General features: G+C 37.5%; 1 protein-coding gene and 1 long non-coding RNA gene across 9 annotated transcripts in view; one reads left to right on the top strand and one right to left on the bottom strand.

The window, feature by feature from the left end:
* The window catches only part of LOC126925524 (uncharacterized), a 63,189-nt gene that overhangs the window by 37,133 nt on the left and 10,365 nt on the right, over window positions 1-15,691 (bottom strand). The gene's annotated exons all lie outside the window — the stretch shown is intronic.
* Window positions 10,784-15,691, top strand: part of LOC126925500 (uncharacterized) — a 77,038-nt gene continuing 72,130 nt past the window's right edge. For 4 of the 5 annotated variants that reach the window (XM_050741096.1, XM_050741095.1, XM_050741093.1 and 1 more), the window contains exon 1: window positions 10,785-11,090. The gene's annotated coding sequence lies outside the window, so the exon portion shown is untranslated. Of the gene's footprint in view, window positions 11,091-15,691 lie in introns of all 5 variants that reach the window. The other variant, XM_050741094.1, reaches the window with a different exon arrangement.

Raw genomic sequence — 15,691 nt, 5'->3', positions numbered from 1 at the left:
GTGCGGATCAATCCGGAGCAGAGGCTCCATTAGGCGAAGCATGTCGGCCATTTTGATTGGAGGTACGTGTCCGTTGATGCCCCATTTTTCGAAACGATTTTTGAAAGTGATATAAGAGATTCGATACTGTCCTTAAAACGGTTTCGAGTATTTTTTATCGGCATAGTATTCGAGCGTGAGACAGGTCAGATTGGGGGGGATTAAAAACGACCCGATTTACTTCGAGGAACAACTATCTATACAGTGTCGTATTTGTATTACTTGAGCAAACGTCGATACATCAGAGTAAATGTTTCTCAACGAATTCATAACGGGGCATTCGTTAATTTTCTTCGTCGAACGAAGATTGATTTACTTTGAAGAACAAAGATATTGGCACAGACCAGATTTTCCTATAAAATTCTGTGTAAGTATTAGGGCACTTACTTGGTCAGGTTTATTGAGAAATTTTAACAAATATTTTTACCGTTCTTAATTTTGCATCACGATCAAATAAGAAATTTATAATGAACTAAATGGAAAATAAAATTCGATATGTAAGTATACTAGGTATTAGTAAGTGTCTTGATACTTACGGCGGGAAGTTTAAATCTGTATATCGGAACTTTCCAATCTAAAGCATAAATAATAATTAATATAATAATTTATTATCATTAAGCAGTTGCACGATGAGAATAAATGATAAAAGCGTACCGATGACTTCTTCTAAATTCCAATTAGTGAAAAATCAATACATGAAAATCGAATATCGAAATTAGACGAACATATTGTATTATGGACAAATTCATCGAATTCGCAATATTCTAATTCAATTAATATAGTTTTCAAAAGAACCTGTAGACGTCGATTATTTTATTAAAATGTGGCTATTTTTCTGCAAAGAAGATTTGAAACTTCCCTAAGAAACTAAATTAAAAAAAAAATTCACACAGAATATTACAAAACAACGTTGTCTGTGCCAATGAATAAAATTGTCGTCGTCACTGTACATGTACATTCCAAATAATAATTGTTTTAGGATTTTTTAAGCCTTGCATAAAATATAATTGACCACGAATCGATAGAGGAGCAACGCAAACAAGCGCATCGATATTTGGCGTCAATTATCATAATAAAATAAAAAAAAAGGCATAATGAAAATAATAATAATAATAAAAAAAAAAAAAGAAAATAGCGTCCAATCGATTACTTCAGTCGTTGCTCGGCGTTTACAAACCTACTAGGCAAGCTGCCCTCTGTACATAAAGAAATATATATATAAAAAAATACCTATTATATATTATATATATAAATATATATAAATATATATATATATATTATTGAATCTGTAATGAAGTGTACTGTAAGCGTTACTTATTCGTGTCAACTCAAGATACGACTCAAGAAAAAGTCGCGGAGAAAATGCAGCCTGCGCCATCGTGTAATCGAGAATTAAAGAAAACTATACAAAGAAAAAAAGAGGTAAAAAAGAGAAAAAAAAATTGAGAAAAAAAAACAGGAGAAAAAATCTATCGATCGAAGAATTGTACGATTGTATCGATCAGATCGGAGAAAAATAAAATTGCGCTGTTAACGTGGAGGTGTTATGATCGACGGAATCACGTGTCTCTCTTTCTCCATCTGTTTCCTTCCTCTCCATGTCTCCAACTTCCTTGTTCTTGAAATTCAATATTAACGAAGAATTTCATCAATCGCTTAGATCATGACTTTGTCCACTTATATGACCACCTGCGAGCCTCGGTGTTATCTACGATTCGCATCGATGTAATTCAATGCGGTATCGAATTACCGGAACCCAAAGAATATAATATTTCTTCATTTATTATTATATTATTACGAGATGGCTTTAGACGGATTACTGAGATTCGTACGATCAAAATGATACTAAGCATGACTATATTCGGCCAACAATTTTCAACTAAACTAAAGAAATAGGTAATACGTAATTAGGAATAAGAAACCCTGACCCTATAGTATCTTATTACACTCTAGTCTACTCCGCTTTACTCGCTCTGCCTGCGTCTCACTCTGACCCTTCATGCTCGCACGGCTGAGTGAGCAAGAGTCAGATAATCTGGCCCATTTCTCAGAATTCTCCGAATTCGCTTCTCTGAATATATGGCTAAACACGCTGCCGATCGTTGCTCATATATCCGGACATTAGTGTAATATGTGATTAGGAGTGTGAAATGACCTGACTCTACCAGTATCTTATTACACTCTGCCTATTCTGTCTCATTTGCACTGCCTGCTTTCTCACACTTATCCTTAATGCACGCTCAGCAGAACGACCGAAAATCAGATAATGTGAGCTAATTCTCAGAAAGTCAGTTCTATGGATATATGGTCAGGCACGATTCTGATCGGTAGCCATATATCCCAACGTTACTCTATACATTCAAGAGCCTATCTAGTATCTTGCTAAAATGTCTGACCCCCTAAGAAGCTCCTGATCGGATTGCAGGGCCGCAAATTCAAACCGCCGACACAAAGTGATCGCTAAAAGGCTTTCAACACGCTCACTGTCATGATCTTCTAATAACAAGGCCGACATCGTTTCCTGTTGAGTGCTCCCTACCAGGCTTTTAGACCGTTTTGCTGACTTTGAAGAACAAGCGCCTACAATCTCTGCAGTGAGTACAGTCGAGCTGAAATTTTCCACGTCATATACGTATTACGTTGGAAGATACGTTCATCCTCGTTCGTTTGACAGTGGATCGATACTGTTTAGAATATTTTTTTATTATGTAAATTTATATATTTTTATATTATGTGAATATCGGTGAAATGGGCAAGTTAATAATAACAAAATATCAGGAAAGGAAAACAGTATGTGGATTTTTTAATTTCTCCAACCTTCAATATCTAGATCTATGAATTTTTGAATCTCGCCAATTTTGGATTTTCTCAACTACCGGACTTCTCAACCCTGCAATTTTCCCATTCTCGTACTTGTCATTTTTCGAATTATTTCGATACATTATTCGATTCCTGTATTTTTCAACGTTCGAATTTTCCGATTCCCGGATTTGTCAGTTTTGGAATATTTCAATTTTCCGTCCAGTTCCGCGGTTCTTCAATCGTTGGACATTTTAACGTACGAATTTCCCAGTTCTTGGATTTCTCAATTAATAATGCATCTGCACGCAGCGACATCTGGTAGCCAAGCGATGATAAATCGATGAATCCCCACTTTGAGGAACTTTCGAACTGTTCGTTAGAATCCTTCCAATCGCAGCGAGTTAAAACTTTGGTTTCAGTTCGATTTTTCGAGGAAATTTATTTACATCGCGGATGAAAAATTCATTTCAACGCCTAATCAAAAATATCAAACCTCAGCTGTTACCGTATTGTCATTATTAAGTCGCCAGCCTGAAGTCATTAAAACTGAATTTTGAAGACGCGAGCAATTACCATCGCAAGATCAGAAACGTACAAACGAACTTTATCGATCGATATCTCGATTCTCTAGGTTGGAACTCGTTAAGTTGCACGGCTCAATTAATTCCTGATTGTTCCATAACGAAGGGTTCATATTTTTGGCGCAAGGAGGCGTGACATTTGCCAGCGCCCCTGTTCACAAGTATTCAGATCCTCTCGCGAGAAATAATGAACGATATTTCCCAGCGACATGGTACAAATTTCGCAATTCTTCTTACGAAACAAATAAGCAAATATTTACAATTGCAGAAATTCTTCGAAACTCTGCACCAATCGTCATGCTCGTCTCTGACACAGAACCATCAAGTGTCCTAACACTCGCCAACACTGTACAGTACAACTGAACAAGAAATAAATTTTAAATGGGCATTGGTCTGACTTCGTTAAATGAGAAACCAAAAGATTCGAGGATTTTTGTATTTGGAGGGTCGGAACGTTAATGAACCGGTTGGAAATGGCGAGTCTGAACGAGATGAAACGCGAAAGTATGGCACCGGTGGTTTTAGCAAGAAACTGGGTTAGGCGAACTATTAAAAGACGCTCGACACTTGTGCTCGTTTAATATTTTTATTTAAGCACCGTTTGCCTGATTATTTCTTCTTCGAGTCGCTTTGACGATTGGAATTCGTTTGCCTGAAACTTGTGGAGCGCGCTGACAGCTTTATAGTCCTCTTCTTCATTAGAGCTCCCTGGCTAATACGGTTACCATCAATTATGTCGCCTAAGATATTTAATATAATACACGTGCACATGGGCTCGAATAAAGCTTAGAAGCGTCGATCAAATTTATGCGAAGAATGTTACAAGTTAGATACTCGTTCGAATATTTCAAGCGAGTTTTACACTAGAAATAGGACCAACTTATGGAAAATATGAATTTGGGTGAACATGACTCATCAAGTTTGTATTGTTCTTTATTCTTGTCAGCTATGAGGACAAATCTGATGTATTAGGTTGGCAACTAAGTGGCTGCGGATTTTGTCATTACCACTTAATGGGAAAATCCGCAACCACTTAGTTGCCAACCCAATACAGCAAATTTGTCCTATGCGAGTGCCAGGGTGCAAATAGGAAGAAGCAGTTGTGCAAGATATGAATTTGGGTGAAGAAGGTTCATCAAGTTTGTATTGTTCTTCATCTTGTCAGCTATGAGAAGGACAAATTTGATATATTGGGTTGGCAATTAAGTGATTGCGGATTTTGTCATTACCACTTAATGGCGTGGTGTCCTATGTGAATCCTATGCGAGTGCCAAGGTACAAATAGGAAGAAGTCGTGGAAGATATGAATTGGGATGGACACCACTCATCAAGTTTGTACTGTTCTTTATTCTTGTCAGCTATGAGGACAAATTTGATGTATTAGGTTGGCAACTAAGTGGTTGCGGATTTTGTCATTACCACTTAATGGGAAAATTCGCAATCACTTAGTTGCCAACCCAATACAGCAAATTTGTCCTATGTGAGTGCCAGTGTGCAAATAGGAAGAAATCGTGGAAGATATGAATTTGGGTGAACACCACTCATCAAGTTTGTACTGTTCTTTATTCTTGTCAGCTATGAGGAAAAATTTGATGTATTAGATTGGCAACTAAGAGGTTGCGGATTTCGCCATTATGTGGTAATGACAAAATCCGCAATCACTTAGTTGCCAACCCAATAATACTCGTATGCACGGACATCGATAAAATTCGAGAATGCCAGTAAAATATACGAGGAGAATATTAGAAGTAACCTGAATCTTTTAGGTATGCGAGTACCAGGCTGCAAATAGGAGGAAGGAGTCGTGGAAGATATGAATTTGGGTGAGCATTGCTCTTCAAGTTCTTGATTGAATTATTCAATTACTATGGAGCTTCGTCAGCTACAGCAAAGACGAATTCAATGTAATACACGTGCTATATGGGCTTCCATAAAATTGAATAATATCACTGAAGTGAGAATCATGAATCTTCTATACAAATTGTAGACTGAGGAATAGGCTAAGGAAGTTGCGGAAGATATAAATTTCAGCGAACGTCGCCCATTAGGTTTGTATTATTGTTCGTTCTTGTCGACTACAGCGAAGAATGGTTTTTGATAAAATCTATAATAGTAACATTCAAAATAAAATACTCCTGGATATTTTATGTGAGCTTAAAGTTGAAAAAGGATTCGATAGTCATAGGACACTGTGGCAAAGAAGAAAAAGAGGAAGAACTTGACATATGGAATGTGAATAAAATTTATCAGGTACATTAGGATCTGAATATCGATCAAATCTTTTATGTGAGTTTGGAGTAAGGAGAAGGCAAAAATATCGTAGATGACCCAAATTTAATCAAATATCATTTATCAACTTTCTAACGTTTGTTTATTCTAGTTGAGATCGTTGATCGCCTGTAATACAATGTATAACAAATGATAGGAATAATTATGCGAAAAATATCAGAATCATAATATTTATATGATTATTTAATACGAATCGACAGATAGTATAAGATACGATTTGCGAAAAGTGAAAAAATACTGGAAGAAGAAATCTTTCGTTTACACCGACTGTAATAATTTATGCGACGTGTAAGCACATAAACTACCGCTATTCCTATTCAATATTTTTATCACTAGCTAAAAATACTGCTTGAAACAACATTCAACGAAACAGATATTCGGTTATTTTTCTGATACAACGTGTATTTATTCTTCTGCGAGTTACGAGAAATTGTATGGAAAGTTTGGTATGTTCGAGGAGGATAATTCGATCGATTCAGATCGTCTGGGACGAGGAGGTAGTCTGCATAGCTGGAAACACGACCAAGCAAACTGACATCTGGCTTGGATGTCTTTTCTCCGTATAAAGAGGAGAATGAGGAATCGCAGCTAGAAAAAGGATTCCCTGGTGCGTGTCAATATTTGTTAGCCTTTTCCACATGATGGTTCTCGACTTCGTGGAAATGTAGCTCTGTGCATGGAAAAGGTCTCTTCCGTATCTGCCAGAAATTTATAAATAATGGCACAAGATAATGGTACATAGTATCAAATTATTTATGGAAAAAAGTTTCAACTTTCTTCTTGTTAGTTCTTTTTTTCTTTTTTTTTTTTTTTTTTTAGAACAGAGGTAGCACAAGCTACATCGTCGACCGGAAGTTTGGGATTATTTGTGGCCTTTTAAGCGAGCAGCGCTGCACTAAAACACTACTGGTAAAGGCCATAATTAGGCTGTGGCACGCCTTTTTCGTCAATTTCCTTTTCTTCCATGAATTCTAAATATATACAGAATATATAGCAATCAGAAACTTTTTGAACGCTGCTATATATATTGGATCTTCTCGATGAATATGTTTGGTCCAAATTGTGGCCATTTAGGTGGACAATATTCTACTGTAATGCAGTCAAACGCAATAAAAACGACAATTGGACTGTACCATGTCATTTATTTTTCATTCAATTATCTTCCATAAATGATTTTTCAGAAACTATTTGCATATTTCCCACAAACAACATCATTCCAGACTATGGCCATTTTTAAGTGGACAATATTCCATTGTAATGCAGTCAAACGCAATAAAAACCACAATTAGACTATACCATGTCATTTATTCTTCATTCAATTATCTTCCATAAATGATTTTTCAGAAACTATTTGCATATTTCCCACAAACAACACCATCATTCCAGACTATGGCCATTTAAATGGAACAGCTCAACGCTAAAATAGAGCGGAATCTAATGAAAACCAAAACTAGACTAACCACGCTTAGTTAGTTGTTTCATTGATTATGAACGTTTTCAATCATTTACTCTCCACCTAGCTGTTTCATAAATTATGGATATTCACTTTCAGTGGTTCCAAAGGTTCGTTATTTAAATATCGCCCACGAACATGTTCTTCCAGATTGTGGCCATTTAAATGGACAGCCCAACTCTAATAAGAACCAATATAGCAGCATACACGCTATATTATCTTCCATTCGTCTAGTTCTCTTTCATAAATTATGAACATTTCTCAGTGATTGCACCTTCGATCGTCGTTCGAATATTTCCCACAAACTATTAGATTGTCCGAAATGTTTCTTTCTTTTTATAAGGAAATAATAGACGCACAATGTTTTTCGTCTTATATCAGTTTATTCAATTATGCACGAACATAATAATAGAAGTATAACGAAATGGATCATACCTGATTCAATAAAATAATATAAAACAGTAATTATTGTCCATCTATTATCACCTTATGAAACGAAAGAAACTTTTCGGACAACCTAATATGACCATTTAAGCTGGCAACTGACATCTAACAAGAACCAGAACTGAACTGCGCTACGTTATTTATTTTTCCCATGCAATTAGTTGCCTCATAAGCTATAAATATTTTCAACCATCTGAAACCTTTAACTGGTACTCTGTTTATCGAGCATCGAATCTTTCCATCTGCTCGAGTTTCGGAAAAAGCTAAATACAGCGTACACCACGCGTGTACACGCGTCGAAACACTTGGAAGCTGTGACACACATCCGGAGGAAACGTTGTATCGATCCATCGGATTTGCGTTAATTCCAAAGTGTAAATCACGGAGCAACACGAACCTCGTTATTCCTGAAGATCTACCTAATAGAAAGGTTGCGTCGTTAAATCCAGGCTGTGCTTGTGTTACCTGGAAATCGTATCGGTGACAACGTTCAAAGGTAACCATGGCAGCTTTCGATTCCGGTTACGTTGCAATCTCGCGAAACAGTTCATGCATTATTCGTACTACTGGATCGTCACACACGTGTCCCGGCGGTTTTATCGATCGCGCCACACGTTCCTCGCCTCAAAATAATTGCGAGGCAAAAGAAGGTTAAGAGACAGAAAGCCTGTACTTTTGCGTATACGTCGGTGATGGCTGGACTGCGGAGTGTCATGCAAATTCGAATCTTTGACAGCGTGATGTGGGGAAAAAAGCACAGACTCGGTAGAAAATTATATTTTACCTCTCAAGTATCACGGAAACCTTTGAATATTTGATATATTTTTTGTTAGCGCGTTCGGCGAAATTTTGCCCTTTTCGATTTTGTGTAAATTCATAAAAATTCGTGGTCTAATGATCAGCAAAAAACTGAGTGAGTTTTTATTCAAATTGCTGTTTTCACCAACTTAATTGCCACTAGAAGCAGCAGAGCGGACAAAATGGCCGATTTGCGATTTTTCATAATAATTTTTTAGATTTAAATCGATACGTATCTTCCTACGCGTGTTTCATTTTCTTTTGCACAAGGTTTGTATTCGAATTGTCGGTAATTATAGCGTTAAACAAATGGAAACTATGTAGAATTTATTTCGTCCACTGATGAGCCCAACCTAACCTCAACCTATGTAAAAATTTATTTCATCTACTGATTATTATAATTATAATAATACAATAGTTTGGATATTTCGTACATTCTTCAATATTACGTGCATTTTGAGCATTTTTGAAATTTTAAATTTCCTCTAAATTGGTAAAAATCCGCGGTCTACTTATAATCAGACACTAAGCTGATGAATATTAACGCTTTATCGATTGATTGGTCCTTTGTAATGAACAATGGCTTGTCAACGGTCCGTTTTGGCCAAATGAAGGGAAATTTGGATCGTTATCTTCGTATTGTTGTGTATTTTCAATTAATTGAGATTTTACGAGATACAGGAGTTTGCAACAGTGTTGGTATACTATGTCTATTTTAAGGGCTGCTTTCCAGAGATTCAATTAGTGTGATAAAGTTTGGACTGAATTTTCATTACATACATTTAGATCTATAAGATATATTTAAACTAATTAAAAATCCCTGTAACTGCAATAAAAAATAGTGTTTATCTCTTTAGTAAAAGATCAAATAACAAATATCAAGTAATAAATCAAATGATCCGAATCCTTGTAAAAATATGAAAGAATACATCTACGTTATTTTATATCAATTTAATATTCACGTTATTTACGACAATTTCTAATTTATAATAAATATAATGATTGTTTATGAAAAATAGTGTATTAAACGTAAACCAATTGAAACAGAGTAAACATGGATCAGATTAATTTCTGATCTAGAACGCTTCAAACTATCGCAAACACGTCCAAACTAAAGTCACGGGTGAGTTGTAGCAAGGCTAAACTATAGTTGTAAGTATACCAGCACGATCTGGTCAAACACTTTCAGGTCATCTTGTATTCTAAACGACAACGTCGCCCTGGGAATGAACAAAGGCTAGAGAACAGCCCTTTGAAGGAAGGGAGAAGAGGGTTGCTCGTCGCTGGCGTGCAGTTTTCTTCTCTACACACGAATACACGCTAGGACAGGGCTGGCTCTCGTGTAGACCCCACTCGACCTGTCGAGGGGTTCCGAGCCAAGTTTCGCTGGACCGTCGTCCGAGACGCCAGGGTAGCCCCTTATCGTTCATTTCTTTCTATCTATTCATCGCTCAAGTGCAGAGAATTCACCTTGTCCTGCAATAGAACGCCAGTGAAAACTTGGAAGTTTGCTATGGATTACACATTGCTGTCGTTGGCGAATTTCATGCTTTTGCGTGAATCCAGAAATGCAGCAATCAGATACGAAAACTGGAAAATATGAAAATTTATGCGCATAGGATCTGGTAGTTTATGGTAAAACATCTAGAGAAGTGGAGAAAATAGAGAAGTAGAGAGAGACTGCCGTTATATATATACTGGAACAAATTTGTTCTTTAATGTACCTCATGATAGCTAACAATTCCCCAAGCTTTGTATTTTACGTGGAAACCATCATGCAAAATTGTCTGGACTTTCAAACTCGCTAAAACCAATTCAAATTCAGAGGTACGTAAGTATGCAGGACCGCGAGATCCAACAAGTTCTAGCGGAGCTTCTAGCGAAGAATTTCAAGAAACGAAGAATTTGTTCTCCAATATATAACTTCGTTACGATTAATAATAACCTTAAACTTGCCACTCTACATGAGACCTATTAATTCGATATTCTCCACACGTTAAAACCCTCTCCAACTAACTCAAACCTCTTCAAATGCAGAAACATTTAAGCGCTAATACGGTCTTAAAATATCCGCAAGTCTTTAAAGAAGCGAAATATCATGCCAATACTTGAAGAAACAGGATGCCTAAATCCTCGCGACACGTACGAATCCGCCACTTGCTGGTCGCGCATGCGCGCGACTATTATCCACTCGCGCGCGCTACAATCAGTCGTCTAGTTTCTTTTTCTCATACTGAAACGGATATTCGTAAAGAATACGCGCTCAAACAGTTCCACCACTCGCGTTCGAGAATACACACTAGTGGAAATATCCCTATCCCCACCAGCGTACGTTTACCCCCACTCGTTGGCCGCGTGCTATGTTACGCGTGGCGTCGACACGAGAGCAGTGAGTCAGTGGTGCGCGGGCCTTCGTGGCGCGAGGACGTGCACTATGTTGATATTTCCGCTTTGTAAACGCGCGTGCTCGTTCGTTTACCTCGTGTGAGTGCGTGTAATAACAGAAAAACTAATTTCATCTCGATTGTTCCTCGATAATCAGACTGGGTTTATCCTTCCACATGCTGCTGGACTAATTTTGTTATTTTTTTTTTTCTTTAATTTTCATTTAGTTTCGCTGGTGTTCTCGAGCTTATTGGGAAGAGTTGGAGCAAGATTGGCAACGTTTCTTCATTTGGCGACGGGTAAGAACTTTTTAATCGTGATTTAGTAGAATGTTTAGACGAAGTTAAAATTAGTTGTACTTAAAATATTCGTCCCATTGGGCGTGTTCTAACACGCTAATGAGCGACCTAGGTAATTTATCACGTTGCGATGTAAAAGTGAGCTACAAGTAGCTTGAATATCATATTTATTTCCATGATTTTATCTCTTTATGTATAACACTGTTTATAATCGATTGGAAGTTTCTCTTTTACCTTTGTATTATTAAACTGTGAAAATGGTCATTTTTGACCCACTCGTCGGTTTCTTATTTATCCCATTTTGCAAATAAACCAGAAGATGCTCACTGACAACACCACAGACGAATATGCTATAGCTGAAACCAGTTCTTAGCGAACGTCAGTTTCTTATTTGAGGATCTTCAGAGATTAGCAGTATCTTAAGGGATCATCCGGTGGTTAGAAGTCTCAAAGCAATCGTAACAACGATTACATTAGATTACCACAATAAATATAGAATGACTCTGTTCTCGCCAAAAATAATGCTCACCCACCACGTTGAATATATTTTCCTTTTTATTCCATTTATTTTTTACTTCCTCCTAGTTCCATTTTTATCCGATTCATTTGGATTCGATTCGCTGTATTAATAAAATATTCTACGAAAGTTTGCGATTGAGCAGAATATTTTCTCCGTTACTGGACCGTGGCAAACAGAGTGCTTAGAAGAAAAGTTTTCATTCAAGCATTCAGTCGCAGAGAAAATTCGATTTTAGTCAAACGAAAGCAACTCGCGATTCATTTGACTTTCGACGAATTCGATACTTGTTTGCGCGTTTGCTAAACGCAGGCCAGCTTCCTCTGCTTGTTGTTCTGGCTATCGTGGGCTGCTACAATTTCTGGCCAGCTAGTCGCCTGACATTGACAAATACAATCAGGCAATTGGACATCCTCCAACGATTACCTGGTCGCTATCAATTATTCTTTTACGGGTCTCTTCCGATCAGATCCGCGCCCAGCCAAACGCAAATTTAGGGAAATTTACTTGAGGATTGAGAAATCTTCTCATCTCTTCTATCGCTGCAAGTATCGTTGTCGCTCAATTTCACGCTACATGAAAATCCTCTTTCAGCTTTTCGAAAATCAACACGCTGTGCGTGTTGTTTCCTGATCGCCATTTCCCAGAAGTATTTAATTCTCATACACATACGTGTCTTTTATCTTCACAATCATCGACCATCGGACTTGTGACATGAGATTTATTTCTCAAAAATTTATGGTTCATTTTTTCGTAAACGTTCCAACACTTTGGTAATTTTATATCGAACATATTATAGTCGTATTAACGGAATAATTTTTTCCCGCGTGTTTCTCAACAAACGACAATGTTATAATTGTTAGTTTTGATCCATCGGATGAACTAATCGTTTGCCAGGAAGAAACAGCTGCGACCCACATAGTAAATTTATTTTCAAGATTAATTTCGCACGAAAGAAAGTCCTTTTATTTCGATGTTTCACGACTCGCTGCATATCAAATATCCCTGATAATATTTATCGCGCGTGTTTCCATACTTTGCCTGCATAAATGTATATTTCCCACACGTTCGATATACGTAAATATCCACGGCCTGCTAACGACATCTGCATTTTCTTCCATACCAAACGCAACTTGCTTCTCAAACTTCTCTCAACTCGTTCGAACAACGCCAGCCCCATCGAAACTTCTCTGCTAATAGCCGAAAGCATCTTCAGCTTCCATATCATTTTTGTTACGATCAAAGCAACCACTTTTAGTCAGTTAACAACACACAAACCTAATGTTTGCTTCGAACAAATGCTTCGAACTCGTTCGATGGAAAATATCTGCTTTGCACGTCGATAAACAGATTCCTCTTGAAATTCAAAATATATCGTAGGAAAGGGAAAATCTTGTTGGAAGATCTGCGTGTAAAAAGCACACGGTACACAAACATACGCAAACACCAGTTTCCCACAAACGTAGCATGGGGATAATCTCATATTGGTTGCCTTGATCGTAAACGCCAAGGTTTCTTGAAACGAGCCATACAACTAGATCAAACACGGGCGCAGCCTCGTCTCTTTAGATTAACCTCGAGTGAAAAAACCACTTGCCATTATCCGCAACAGATACCGAACCTCGTTCCACTGCTTCTTTTTTATCAAATTCTATCTGCTTAGCCGGTTCTCTGCGACGCGAAAAAACCTCGATTCCTCGATGAACATGGGCTGTAAGGGATCGGTGAATAATATTAGGTTGGCAACTAAGTGATTGCGGATATTGTCATTAGATGGTATTGACAAAATCCGCAATCACTTAATTGCCAAACCAATATCGATGATACAATTTTGATAGAAACGTTGTCAAACCGGTTCAAACTTCTTGAGACTAGACACGATCGATATTATCGACGGTATAGTAATCGTGGTTCTATCGCCAGGGAGTGATCGTACGTGAAAGAAAAAGTGAGGGGTGTATGATAAAGTTCGTTCGCGTGAGGTTTCACGGTGTTTGACGAAGTTGAATTTGGAAATTTCTTGAATTATCGATTGGCTACGAATGAGTATGTTATCTGTCGGTGCAGGGGATTATTCTACGTGTGAAAATAAGCGAAAAACGTAGAATACAACTTTTACATTTCAAAAAAAAAAAAAAAAAAAAAAAAAAATAGATTTGGAGGTGTTTACCGAACAATTTGCAAATCTCGTTTTCTCCGAAACGAAGAGTCTTCTGGAAAAATTGTATTCTACACTTTTTACTTGTTTTTACAGGTAGAACAATTCTCCGTTGGTTTTTATCCGCTGTCGATTAATTCGAAATTAACAAATTCGAGGCACATTTGTCAAATTTTTGAAACTCGATCGTCTCAGAAAAGTAACGTCGTACGAACAGATTTTATTCTACGTTTTCCACTGGTTTTTTCACGCAGAATCACCTCTGTGTCGAGTATATCACGCTTACCAAGACACCCTGTACAGACTGTTACATAAATAACAATGAAATATTTTTTAAATCGACCGAAGGAAAACAAAGATAATATACAGCTTCAATTTTTGCGATATTTCGAAATTGTGGACAGGGCGTTCCAACTAAAAGAAGAAAAAAAAGTATTAGTACTCCGGGGCTAGAGATGAATCAATGAAAACGCGACTCTCCGTCCTTTACTATTCCTATTATCTGGAAAATAGAGAGATCCCTTTGGCTAGCCATTTTAATTCCACCTGTTTGGACCGTATCCAATTAAATAGCGGGGTAGCCGCTAAAAAAACCGCCTGTTCCGCTGAATCGATGAATTCCGTCAGCGGGTTAGATCGCGGTCAAAGCTGATCTACGTGATAATCGGTACATAGAAGGCTTCTTTGGAGTTGTTGGCAGCCGGGATAAATTAATATTTCGAAGTGGAGCGGTCAGGAAGACCGACAAGTGTCTTCAGTCTCGTAAATCTACTGTCACACATTTTCCCTTTGGTTAATTTAGGCTCCTGCTTAGCGATGACGAATACATCAGAAGGTAGAGTAATAAATAGGTGGATGATAGTCTTCGTTTTGAAACGTGTTTTTTTTTGATAAATAAATAAGTGAAAAAGTAAAAAAGAATGGTATTGGGTTGGCAACTAAGTGATTGCGAGTTTTGTCATTAGGCGGTAATAACAAAACCCGCAATCACTTAGTTGCCAACCCAACCTAACTGAACAGCAGAAGAAATAAAATTTGTTCGTTTGGAACCTCGTTTCTGCGAAAACTTGTCTCGTCGACTTGGGAAACTTGTCAAGTGCGCGTGAATTTGGCTAATCCTTGGTTCCACTCGAACATTGTTGAACGATCGACAGAAAGTTACCGTAGGTTGAAGAAGAAATTGAAAATCCAGGATGTAAGGTTTTTCGTTGGAAGCCTTGTGCAGCAGGAAATTTGGAAATTTCTATGGTATGGAAAAACGTTGTTCTTGAAGAAATTAAATTTCATCATCGTACGGTCTAAGTACTCTGAGGCCTCAAAAAAAGCCACGTCGTGGGTCAAACGTAGTTTACCTCGAACGTTAGCTGTCCCTCGAAATTGACGGAGAAGTTATGAGAAACTGGAATGCAAACTCGCGAAGAATGCAGCCAGCCGAGCGTAGCGATCACCTCAATCATCTCTCAATTAATCCAAACTATTAATGGTATTTAGGCTCGACAATTTCACAGTATGCTTGTTCCATTCTCGCATTGCTGGAAAATAATTATTAAAAATCATTGCTACAAACGAGCCGCTTATCTGGCAAATTAATTTGGCGAAGCGAAACATGGAGAAAGATATAGGTTATGTTGGATTGGCAACTAAGTGATTGCGGATTCTGTCGTTAGATGGTATTGACAAAACCCAATATTTCCATCGAAACGATTAAACAGAGTTTCGTTTTGCCTACTAAAAATCTACAACGTGTATTCTACCTTTGATGATATACAGAGTGGCTGATAAAAGCATTGAAAAGCCCTTTGAAATAACGTTTTCAAAAAATTCCATCAAACAATGACAATTTTTTTTTCGAGAGGCTGCAAGGATCGTTGGCTAGATGAGGCGCAAACAAAATTTCGAAACAAACGCAATACTTGTCAGTCGCGA

This window comes from Bombus affinis, chromosome 16 (assembly GCF_024516045.1).
Source record: "Bombus affinis isolate iyBomAffi1 chromosome 16, iyBomAffi1.2, whole genome shotgun sequence".
Taxonomy (NCBI): domain Eukaryota; kingdom Metazoa; phylum Arthropoda; class Insecta; order Hymenoptera; family Apidae; genus Bombus; species Bombus affinis.
The sequence above is the reverse complement of the archived record's forward strand: the minus strand, read 5'-3'. Positions and strand labels throughout refer to the sequence as shown.